The 12,501-nt window shown below is 44.0% G+C and overlaps 1 protein-coding gene across 16 annotated transcripts in view; it reads right to left on the reverse strand.

Annotated features, from left to right (window-relative positions):
• EYA4 (EYA transcriptional coactivator and phosphatase 4) overlaps nucleotides 1–12,501 on the reverse strand; it is a 614,551-nt gene that overhangs the window by 300,050 nt on the left and 302,000 nt on the right. The window contains exon 1 of one of the 16 annotated variants that reach the window (XM_069235274.1): nucleotides 6,420–6,909. The exons of 13 other annotated variants lie outside the window; for them this stretch is intronic. The gene's annotated coding sequence lies outside the window, so the exon portion shown is untranslated. Of the gene's footprint in view, nucleotides 1–6,419; nucleotides 6,910–12,501 lie in introns of those variants that run through there. 2 more of the 16 variants (XM_069235271.1, XM_069235273.1) reach the window with 2 other exon arrangements.

Below are 12,501 nucleotides of genomic sequence, written 5' to 3' on the forward strand. Positions count from 1 at the left end.
GTCTCCAGGTATCACCCACCCAGTAGCAATATGTAGGTGCCCCTGGACCTCTTTTCAGTAATGAATGATCTGCAGACAAGTCCAGATGACATGAAAGAAGCCTGCTGTTGTGTGCCCACACCGTGTATACCTCAGACTCCTAGGCGGGGCACACTGTATACAGAGACATAAGCAAAAAGTATGCGATGTGCACTTTATTGTATTGAGTTTAAACCGTGAGTTGGCAGACACTTCCCTCACCCTTCTGTGTACCTTAGTCCATTCCGCAGTCATTATCGGATGTTCACTGAACTGCTGCCACGTTCCCTCAATCTTAAGGGAAGGTCTAGGTCTGTCTGCCCGCAGCATGCTGAACAAATGGATAATAAGCTTCCTTCTGCTCATCAGTGTTAGCAGCACAACTAGAGTCTGAGTGAGCTCAGGGGCATTGGGGAATCCCCTCCATGTTTTCCTTGCTGTGGATTCTCTCTTGGCATAATAGAGAAACTGACCTCCCTCCCCCTTCCTCCAAACTAAAGGCTTCCATGACATCTTACAAAGTGACAAACCGGCCCAATGGTTATAAGTCGTCTAAGGAGACACATCCCCCCAACAAGTTAAAAACGTAGACTGGGCAATTTGCGCCTGGCTCTCAATCGTTCATTTGCTTGAGTATTCTGCCCACACTCACATTGGTGAATAACACAATCAACAAGCCCCTTTCTAACGCTTCAGACCGTCTAATGTAATGTCTGGGAGAGACGCAATGGTGGGTGACAGAATGATATTTTCCATTAAACTGCACTTAAAACAAAGGGTACTTAGTTTAGAAATACATTGTTGAAAAACGCTCTGCTCACTCCTGGTTCAGGGAATCAACTTCATCTTGGCTGTGATATCTAAAAATCGTAAGGGACATTCCATGGCAGTGAACCCTCAGCCTTGGATCAAATACAGGTTTGTAAGTATTCGACGTCTGTATGTTACACACTGAGCCTAATGATCAATTGCCAGAATAGTTGAACACTTCATTACTCACAAAAATGATTTTATGAACAAGATAAGGACCTGCAAAGACTACATAGTTTAGAACCTAGGATGATAACATGTCCAAGGTGAAAGGATTATTGTTAGTTAAAAGAAAAAAGTATTGGAACATTCAAATGTTGACTGTTCCACTGAGGACAACATGGAAGCAAGCCAAGATACTGGTATAGCTGCTGTCAACATTACAATACCTCAATCTACAGCCTCGGTCTCTACCTCTCAGTAAACGGGGACTGGGCAGAGGAACGGGACATGCAGTGAGTGCGAGCGAAGGAAAACAGCTAGAGTTCCCCCACCCTTCTTTTGGTCACATAGTCCATTAAGTTGCAGAAAGAGGAAAGGGAGGAAATCTCGGAAGATCCTGAGTCCACCACTGCCTTGCCAAATGAGGAAAAGCTATTTGGTAGAAGCAATGGTGAGCTCTGACTTCCGCTCTTGCAGCCCCTGTTGACTATGTTTGATGTTTGTCAGGTACTACTGTGTGTGCAGCAGCAACTGTGAAACATGGGCAGCAGAAGCTGTAAGTAAATACTTCAGAGGGCCAGGGGCCCTAAGCACCTTTTATGGTTGTGGTGCAACAATAGCCCAACTCCCGGTCATAATGCACCTGAAAACGTTTCCTGTTGCACTTTCCTTATCAAAGTGCTAATTAGAATGCCACACAACACTGTCTGTCATCCAACATTACTTAGTAACAGCTTTAGGAAAAAAGTACACAGTTAACTTAGGGAGTTTTTGAAAAGTTAACACTCCAAAGGAATTTTCTAAATCACTGTGTCCCAACACAATTAATGAATGTTTGTGATGGCATTGTCTTTCAAATATTTAACAGATACCCAGAATAATCCATCTTGAGTTCAATGGTGGTAAGGTCACTATGGAAAAGTCAAATATTTGATGATTCTGAAAAAATATATATATATCTTTTATGCTGAAAGTATTCCATGTGTATAGTCATTGTCTTACACCTTTCAGTAACTTAATGACAGGACCACTAGACTAATGCTCCAGGAGACGATCAACTTGTGTTGCTAGGTTGACTAAAATATGCACTTAGGAATGGCAAAGGATATGGTGCATCAAGCAAATAACATAAAATCATTATGAAATACTAACAACCAGGGAATGGGGTAAAAACAGGGTCCTAAATATGCCTGGAAACGTGTGTGAGCTCTAAATGATGATGGGGGTACTCTGATGTGGAAAAGAGCACCAAAAGGGACAGGACTTAAGAGAGTTAATTAGAAGAAGAGAAATACGTTTTAAACAGTTGGCTGATGAGGGAGATAAAATGGAGGCCTGAAGGAGAGAGGGCTATAAACAAAAACTGGGCTATTTATGAGGGGGAGGTTTGAAGTGGCTAATGAAGGTAGAGAGGTGGAAAGTGGTTTTGTTTGCTTGGAGAATGACGAGGCTTGGACAGATGGTGAGTAGAGGGAATGAACACGAAAAGAAATTAGGGGGTGATAAATGTGAATATAAAGTTCTGAGGAGGGGTGGATGCTAAGGGTGATAAAGGTGAGGGGACCCCTAAACAATGGAACTGAGAAGGGAGCGGAAAATAGAGAGGACCTAAAGGGGAATGTTAAATGAAATGGGGTCAATGAGAGTGGTGTTGATATTGTGAGACAAGTTCTGCCTATAGCATTACCAAGAAGGTGTGAGCAGGAGGGATAGGTTTTCTAACGAACGGAATTCAAATCTACCTGGTAATGATGGAAGGAGTGTGGACTTTGAAAGGTGTACCGCGCAGCAGTAGTAGAATGATGAGACAAGGTCTGTTGTGGTACAGTAGACAGAGAGGAGTGGTGAGTACAGGAGTGACACGGATTAAGCATGGCTGTGTACTGGGATGGAGTGCTGACATAAGTGCTAACTGGGAGAGAGACGAACCATGGAAGATGAGGGACTTGATGGAGATAGAGAAAGGAGACCTGAAGCATGAGGAGTGAGACACAGCAAATAAAGCAGAATGATATATATATTAATTTTATTAGCATGATTAGTTAAAACCAACGCCAATTCGACGTGTCATGTCTGTGAGCTACAATACACACAAACACAAATGCATTAATGTGATTAAAACAGGCTATACAAACTGGCCTGGTGGGTTTTACCCCACCTAGTTTTCTTAAGATTTAAAACAAACAGAAAATTGAGGACAACGGGAAATTGAGGAATGGTGTTTTGAGTGTACTGCATTTGCTCTACAGAACAATGACATGCGAGAGGTGGTGTTAACCGCTGTTACATTAAGAAGGACAAATGATTAAGGTAAAGTCTATCAGAAAGGGGCAGTACAGAAAGTAAAAAAGTGAAATACTTAGGGCACTAGTGAAGTGCTTGAAGGAGGTAAATTTCCTCTGTGCAGAAAACGCACAGAAAACATTGGTGGTAAAGGGGATAGTTGGAAAGGTGATGGGATGCTTACTGGAAACACATGAAGTGGTGAAGCTGAGTGGGTGAGGGCAGTTGGGTGGTGATGGTAAAGGAGGGGAAACAGGTGAGGGAACACTGATGAAGAACGGGTGTTAAGTATGAAGAAGAGCGTGCTACGAAAGCATTATACGTGCAGAAAAAGTAAGTGAAAGTTTCTCAAAGGAGGCAGTACTGAATTGCAATAGATGGATGCTAAAGAAGAAGGTTGATGCTGGGGTGTAAGATGAGAACCCTAAAATTGCATAAAATGTGCCACTGGACAAAAATCAGATAAAATCAAAAAGATGTTGACTCACTCTAAATTATATGTCTGCAAATAAAGGCTAAACGTCGTGGATTTACTGACAACAATGTAACCTTCGAATTATGGCCCTGGTGGAAACGGCAGTTTACTAGTCACAAATGAATAATCTTGGATTCACTTCCTTCGTGAGCATCCAGTCGGGAAAACAAGTCAGATTTTACTGGCTAAAGCAGTGCTTGAAATGGAAAAAATAAAGTGCAGGTACTCTGTGCTAGAGTACCTGCTTGTTTCTGAGAAGTGCCGGTACTCCCCAATTAAAAGTATTACGTTTTTCTTGAGATGTGCCGGTACTCTCCCGCTCAAAATAGAAAAGTGCCGGTACTCAGTACCGGACAGTACCGGCCCATTTAAAGCACTGCTAAAGAATATGCCAACTAAAGCCAAAGGTTAGTAGACCACAGTGCCAACATGCCATGGGAATTTACATGAGTTCTATTCAGGGCACTTCAGCTTCTCTCCGAAAACCGAGTAGTGCAAACTGTGCCTACTAGACACCAATGGCAACCGGTGAACTGTAAATTCCATTAGGGATGAACAATGTGCTATGCATGGAACCGGAAAACCCTCTCGAACTTTCGACTTTTCCACTGATGTGCTTGAAAATGTATTTCGTTTGTTCCTTTATATGTAATTCCCTAGACTGCACAATAAAAAGATTTGTCCAAAAAAACACGCGTTCTAGCTTCATGCCGCATTAGCAGCAATTAATGTTTGCGATGGATTTGAGCTAAAAGAGCGAGCTGTGGTGATATCTCAGAAACAGAGACTTGACTGTCAAACGCGCACTAGATAACAGCTACATTTACAAGGAGTGAACAAATACTGATACAGAATGACACAACGATAAGACCGGAGGTAAACAGTAAAACGAAAAAAAAGAACAAAACAACACAACCCCGCTTTTGGTGCTAAGAGAAAGGGTAAACTGACAGCACACAAATGGCTCCCGACAGAAATATTTTTGAGGATTGCCAGACAGAGGCCAGTTGAAGCAACAATGTATGCATGCGTGACGGAGAGAGTCCGGTCATGATGCAGAGTTACATCTCGGCCCGGGATCTGCCGAGACGGGCTTTGGGAAGCGCAAGCGTGACACGCACAGGACGCCGCGTCATGCGTCTGTGTCCCTCCTTCTTCCGCGCCAAAGGCGTCAACAGTCGAAGTTGTGTGGCGTGACGCCGCTTCTGCGCGTTTTATGAGTAACAATTAAAAAACCGTCTTGGAGCTGGCACGCCGAGACCGCTCTCCGCAGTAACCTACTGACGTCGGTGGGAACAAAATAAGGGAAGCGCGCCGGCGTCTTTCACATCATTCATCTGAGGTGCGCCTTGGAGAACAGTTGGCAGCCCGAGAAAAGACGCGTGTAACCGGACCCTGGGGCTCGCGGGTCACCAGACCATAGGAACTAAATTAAAGAAGGCCTGACGGCAGTAGCGTAAACTGCCTCCCTACCTGGCCCTCTCCGCCCCAACGAAAAGTACTCGCTGACTCCCCTCAGAAGGAAATGAAGTTTCACAGCTGAGCAGGTCCACGACCTGCGATAAGAACTAGCAGGAGGAGGAGATACATTTGTGCGGAAAAAACACCCAAATAAAAGACGCTTACTAGCTCGCTGGGTGCACCTGTAACTGCAGATTCGCGTCTAAGTGAACAACATCAAACACAAAACCAAAAAGGTATCGGTAATATATAAGAGGTTCAGTGAATTAAGTATTACATATTTCATTAAAAATGTTAAACATTGATTCTGTAGCACTACACCTAACGGATATCACATATAGTTAAAAGCGACTGACCACTTTCAATGAATGTCCCGGAAGCGCATATAACGCAATGGTTTCCTTGTGTACGACGAGCTCCGAAATGAAACGCCTCGGGGCGCTAACGTTTCCTTTGCCAAATAAGGAAAATGGTGCACAAAGTGATCTTATCTACCCGACAAAACATTTTGATGAAGGAAAGGGGGAAGCCGAGATTCAATGTCCATGACATGGAAATCTGTAATCATTTTTTGTGACACACCCGGCAAAACCACTCAGTATAAATCTTCCAAAGGAGTTCTTCGGGCGACCAAAGACAAATACGATTTTAAAGATATTTTATGTTAAGTGATTGTTGCAAACTATAATCGTGTACTGATATTAAATATCCGATTACCTCGCCGTAACAGTATGACCATTATTTGCAGCAAAACAATATTTTCAACAAAGAAACGCTCAATACTTGAGTAATGATATCCGCACACTCTTCTATACGTTACATTAGAATACAGTGTGCAATGAAAATATCACAATTCGATACAACCGGCTTTCTAAGCTATTGTGTTTCAAACACGCGTCCACAGTGAGTGAATTACAGTTAATCTATAACATCATTAACACTCAAAACTGGACATTTAAATAATGGTTACATGCTTCATATTGAAATAGGCATGCAATATGTAAGTACAAAGGTTAACGCATTTTAAAAACATCACAGAAGCCTACTTCTTCCTTTGAGAGAGAAAAGCATATGACCGAGCTGACAGGCTTTTCGCAGGCTGGTACACGGGGACATCAGAACACGCCTGTTTTTTGTTTTTTAAAAAACATTTTTCTAGTCGTCTTGAACTAATATCCATCAGTCTTAGTGACACAATTAAAGCTCTCACCTTGCTTGTAGTTATAAACTGGAATCCCCTATCCTGGTGTCTGAGATGTGCTGAGTGTTAGCAAAAAAAATAGTAAGGAGTATCCAGAGTCACGAGCCAAATCCCACTGCGTGTTCCGAGGTGTACCAGATTTCAGAGCAGCTCCTCATGCGCGGAGGGGGGCGGGGGTGAGGAGGGGGGTGAACTGCCCGCCTTGCGGCCGCCTCGCCTTGTTCTGCGGCGCGCAGTTGCCCAGCCCGGGCCCAGCGCACTTATTTGGATAAACTAAAAACGAAGCCCAGGATAGTGAACAAGCCTCACCGCGGCCAATGGCTCTCCGCGCCCTTCTGTTTATAGTTCGGTGACTTGCACTCAGAGGTCACCGCCATCGTCAGCTCACGTCTTTCAGTGGGGGCTCGAATGCGAGGCGCTCATCCCAGGGCTCTTTTAATGAACCCACCTTCCGCGGAGCCTGCTTGCCTGCTGTCACCGTGACGCATCTGGCGCTCATTGTGCAAAGTTCCTGCGGCTGCTGCGGGTTTCTGCAGGAAGCCGGTTGACTGACAGGCAGTAACCGCACGCGACATAACCACAAGGCGCTGCATAGCCAGCGACAGAAGATATTCTTTCAACTGTCATAACACTTCAGGTGCACACTAGGTGTAACCGGGCACACCAAGTCCAAAACGCCACACACCGGGAAAACGCACTGTGGCGTTTTCTATAAACGTTGTGGTTGTCTTCTATGCTATATGTAAGCACATATCACGCTGCGCAGTGGATCTTCATTGTGTCCGTCCACAAACCATAACAACAGCGTGGGCAGTACAAATACAACATCGTTACTTCTAATAAAAAATAAAGTCCTAATGGGAGCAAAAACGTAAATCAGTTTTTTTTCTTTACTTTTTTTTACATCAACTCTCATAAATGCGGTCCCTGCTATTTTTTGCACATTGGATGTTTTTAGGAGTTAGCACGCGGTAGGTCAAGTGTGCATTAGTGGGGTGCATCTAATATCAAACTGTACAATCGTGTGATCGTGTTCAATGCTCACTGTGCAATAGTAGTGACGCCTACTGTGAAAGAGCGGTGTAAGTTCATGGTGCAACATCAGTTTATAGTCCAGTGGTCTTCAAACTTTTTAATGCCGCGCCCCCCCCAGTTGAAAAATAAAAATCTCTGGACCCCCCCTCAGAATTTTTCATAATTATTTTAGAAAGATGGCAATGTTTAAACATGTCTAAACCCAATTAAACATTGCAGTGAAGTACTGTTACCTTTTTAAACCTGCAATAACATGCTTCTGCTTAAAACAAAGGCATGTTATCTGTATAATATTTCTTTTGGCCAGCATTTGGCGCCCCCCCTGGGATCACTTGAGGCCCCCCCTAGGGGGGCCCGCCCTCCCAGTTTGAAGACCTCTGGTTTATACCCATAATGCAGTGTGTATACCCCATCTCCAGGTTCCGGAAGAGCAGGGCTGGAGGAAGATCTTTCTTCTACCTCGACACGCAGACCTGGAACACGAACCCGCTCCACCTCAGACAGTTCCCATGACTGGCGCAGTTCAGGAGGGACCTCAAGACCTGGAACTTCGACCGACCCGCGTCCACCAGCTAGCGCCCTGAGATCCCCTGGGTGATAAGCCTGCTTGTTTAAATGTTGATTGATTGTATACGTTGCCAATTAGGTGTGTATACCCATTGCCCAATAGCGTATACAACCATTGCGCCACATCTTAAGTCTTGTGTCTTATAAGGCGAAGAAAATTACAGCTTCGACACCTGCAATGGCCTGGTTGTTATTGTCTCTAACAGGCAGGCTGGGAGCATGGGTAAAGACTGGCTCGATGTCTCAGGCGTACATGACAGTTCTGTACATGCAAAGCCGGGCTGACAAGTCCTGCCAGCAGCGACCGACGTCACACAGGTTCGCTTTACCAAAGCAATAATGCCATCATAACGGTCTGAAGGTCTAATTTCAGCAGCCAGCAGTCATAAATAAACCGTTTCGGTAATATGTCAAACAATCGCAATACTAGTAAAAGACTGTATTCGCAAGCCATTTGAAACCTCCAGACTTTCTTCAACCCCACTACCCCCCCCCCCCCCAAAAAAAAAAACCATAATGCGACCTGGTATCTTTCTCATCAAAATATATGCTTTCTCTTTAGCAATTAGCCTTAGAAGACGTATTCGTTGCAAATAGCTGCGCACATGAAAATTCGATGCAAATAACTGCGCACATGAAAATTTCACAGTCATTGGCCAGTAGAGGGCGCCCTCGTCCCACGCGACCAGCCCTCTCGACTCCCAGAAATAGTTTCTGAGTGAAAGTTACACCTGCAGCACATTTGCGGCACCAGTTTTTGTCACCACCACAAAGTTTCAATGACAGATAGCAGCTTGGCTCTGTTAAAGCCAATAAAACTTGATTGATGAACTGGGCTCGAAAGATATGTCAGTTCAGATTATGAGATTGGTGCCATCTTTTGACAGCTCCGGTACTTTATTAATAGAATGGTGTTCCAAGACTGCAAGGGACATTAATGAATATGTGGATCCAGACATCTTATTGGGCTGCAAATGTTTTAATGAGCTCCACAGAATCGATTAACAGTTTCCGGATTTAGAATAAGCACAGAGTAGAAAGCACCCCGAGGAGTCGCCCCTCCAATTATTAAGTAGAGATACACAGTGTACAATGTATTATGAAAAAACGATAGCAAGAGTTTACAATTAGTGTAAAGTCAGCACACGGTAAAAAAATAAAAGAAAACATGCTATCTTGAACTAAAATCGACCATAGGTTGTATATGATTAAGATACAAACTAAAAATGCGCAGGGATAGGGTTTGTAAAATATAATTAAACAGTTCAATTTAATTCAAACTAAAGACCAGCGCTTGACAAACTGACGCATTAGGCTCAAGGGGTCAGTTTGTAAATATGGAGTGCACTGCTAACGCCACAGCTGCGTTAAAAAAATTATGCGGCGGTGGTGCAAAGGGCTTTTAAATAAGATCCTAACTGAAAATGAATGATGTTCTGGTGAGTTTAAACACGGCGGGCTATGACAAAGGTATACTTGCACCGCTTCAGAGACGGTGCTTAGACATGACTGCAGTGTACTCTAGGCACAACACGAGATTTGTTAAGTCACACAGCAATATTTCGAGACTCTCGGGCATCTCAGGTGATCGGACTAACCCTTGATGTCGTTAAGTCTGCAATTTCTAAATCGGACTTCAAAGGAGCGCTCCTCCGCTCTTGCACGTGCACACTCCAACATTACAAGCCTACGGCCGATTCCCGGATACTGTTTTGTCAGCAAGTATGACGTAGGGCTTAATTTCCAAGAAAACGTCACACCCACTAATGGCACCAAGCTTTGTGATTCAACCCACTGCAATCTGATGAAAAACACACAGCGGATTTAAACTGGTAAAGGTTAGTGGATGAAATGGGCGGGCCTGCGCGACAGTAGGTCTTGTGAACGATGCCCACACAGGTGGAGTATTCTCCTGCTGAGAGCCAGTGCGATTATGCGGCAAAGGAAGGTACACCTAAAGATCAGCAATTTAATTGACACACGCAGCGCGTTTTCTTACAGTAACTAAGTCGCCACTTTGCGACTGTAACATATCAACGGTGCTTATTTTTTAAAAGAATTGGTGCCAGGGACAAAGTTTTGCTCACAATCCTGCGCGACTGGAGCTACTGAATTTCGTTCCGCATAAGGCCAAGGCTGTGTAGTTTTGATTCCGCCTCAAGCGGCAATTTTATGACAAGACCGGAGGCTCCTATTATTTAAATGTTTCTCCTTTTGCTTAGTAACTTTGATTTTTTTGCAAGAAAGGTTTGCTATTGAAATATGCAAGTTATGCTGCTGATGTCGGATTATGTGGCAAGCGCAATATATCCACAGTTATGCAGAAAATGCGCACACTGCAGAATCGCACAACTCCACTGAACCTGTTCGTGGTAAACCAATGTAGTAGATGCAGTTCTGGGGAACCATGGCTAAAAGTGCCTATTTGCTCTGTAAGCAAATGTATCCTTGTTGACATCCTGGCGGTGCCTTAACGACTGCCGCGGCAGCCTAGAGCACATGCCGACGGAAGAGACTGTCAAAGAAGGGACTAAAGTTGTGACAGTCACCACCAGATGGGAAGAAGCACGATGTGGCAGCATGAGTTACATCAGCTTCCATTGGTGGCAACAGCTGCTTTAGACTGCTCTGCTCTAAGTTAAACACCGGAATCCATCAGGAGGTCACGGTTCTTGTTCACCAAGAACCAAGGCTGGCTTGGGGCAGCCCCAAAGGCCACCGTGGTATCCAAGTATCCCACGAGGAGAGATTATTTAAAAACGGTAGACTTGCTGGGCTTATGTTTAGTGCTAATGGTCAATATCCAAAAGGAAACCACATGCAGCAGAGTTCTTCAAACTTTTTTCTCTGAGCCCCCTAAGCAAAGTATATTGAAGTCAGCGCCCCCCACCCCCCGAAACTTTATAGCACAGTCTGGGGGAGCGGGGGCGGCATGGCTGAGGTAGTGGGGAGAGCATATGAGAACATTTCAGGGGTACTTACTCTGTAGGTCATAAATGAGAGACTTCGAAAAGGACAAATGCATCAAACAAAAATAGAAATTTATCAGAAAACAGTGCTCCCATAATTGGGGTGTTGTGAGCCCATCACACATGTACCCCAACATGACTACATTTGCTGCACTAACGTTAGCTGCCACCCTGAGTTGCAGACTGTCTCTTCTGCCTCTTTTACCCATCCCCAACATCCTCTGTTCAACACTCCAATCTGAAAACAGGCTCTGTCCCTCTCATAAAAACATTAGTTCCAATATGTTGTCTCACTCTTTGCAGCAAGAGTGCCCTTGGACTTGGTGTTAGCAAGAAAAGTGAACTCTTATGCCCCTACGGTAAATATAGGCAGTCGTTACTGTAATTCAGTAGGCCCCCGTCTCACTCCTGGGACCAAGTGACATTGCACCTGCTTCACTAATGATAGTAACTGCATCGAAAAAGGGCTGGCTTCTTTGCCCTTTGGTATTAACATGGGTCTCTTTTGCCAGCTCCACTGGGCCATCACTCCTAGGCCTGAGGGCCAAGGAAGGTTGCCTGTTCCTTTGTATAAAAAAAACCCAACATCTGCCGCTCCACCCTGTTGTTTGAAACTTTTCCCTGAGCAGCAAGGGTGACTAGGGCCCTGATGCTAGCAAGGATAAACCCAAATAAACAGATGGTTAAGTCGGTAGGGTCCATGGCGATTGCTGTGCCATTACTTTTTTTTTATTTTTAAATTTTCTGACAACAGTTCTATACTTTTTCGTTACAAATAACTATCCCTGAACCTTTAATGCAGATCTTTGAGGCTCCTCTGGCTAAAATGAAGGGGGGAGGGGTCGGGTTTCAGAGGAACAGGAAGCTGAAGAAGAAACAGCCCTCCTCAGAAGGGAGCCTAGGACCTCAAATAAGTGCAAATGTAAACAACTGGTTAATCAATCAAATGAAAGGGCTGCTTATGAATCAGTATAGACTTTGATGGAGTTACTCAGAGCATCATGGTCACAAAGATTTATTCTTTCCAAGAAGCAATATAAGGGTGTTATTAGATGAATTCTGCAATGCCTCCTTTAAACACACACATAAAAATGTTGCACTAGTTACAGTCTGATTGTGTATTACTAAAATATATATTCTGAAAGCGCTTGCTTTGTCTTAAGCATTACATCATTTTGGTACAGCCTATCTTATACTGTATGTAATACAACTGTAAAATAATGGCTTCAATGTACACAGTGCTTTTCGTCACAGCATTGGCCCTTGTAGCACTGGAAGTATACAAGTCCCTTTTCCCCCCTGTACCATCCGAGATCCAGATTTTTTGACTGCCTAGTCACATACAGACATCTGCCTTAAGCAACTGAGATGCGGTGGCATAAATTAGTCTATTGCCCACAGATTAGTTTAATTTGCATTTTTTTACATTTAAGGTGTGCGGATTATTTGGATATGCCAGTTACCTGAAGGTAAAAAACAATAACAGAATACTTACAAAATGTTTTCTTCTTTTTAGTCAC

The sequence above is a fragment of the Pleurodeles waltl genome, chromosome 5, assembly GCF_031143425.1.
Source record: "Pleurodeles waltl isolate 20211129_DDA chromosome 5, aPleWal1.hap1.20221129, whole genome shotgun sequence".
In the NCBI taxonomy this organism is placed as follows: Eukaryota; Metazoa; Chordata; class Amphibia; order Caudata; family Salamandridae; genus Pleurodeles; species Pleurodeles waltl.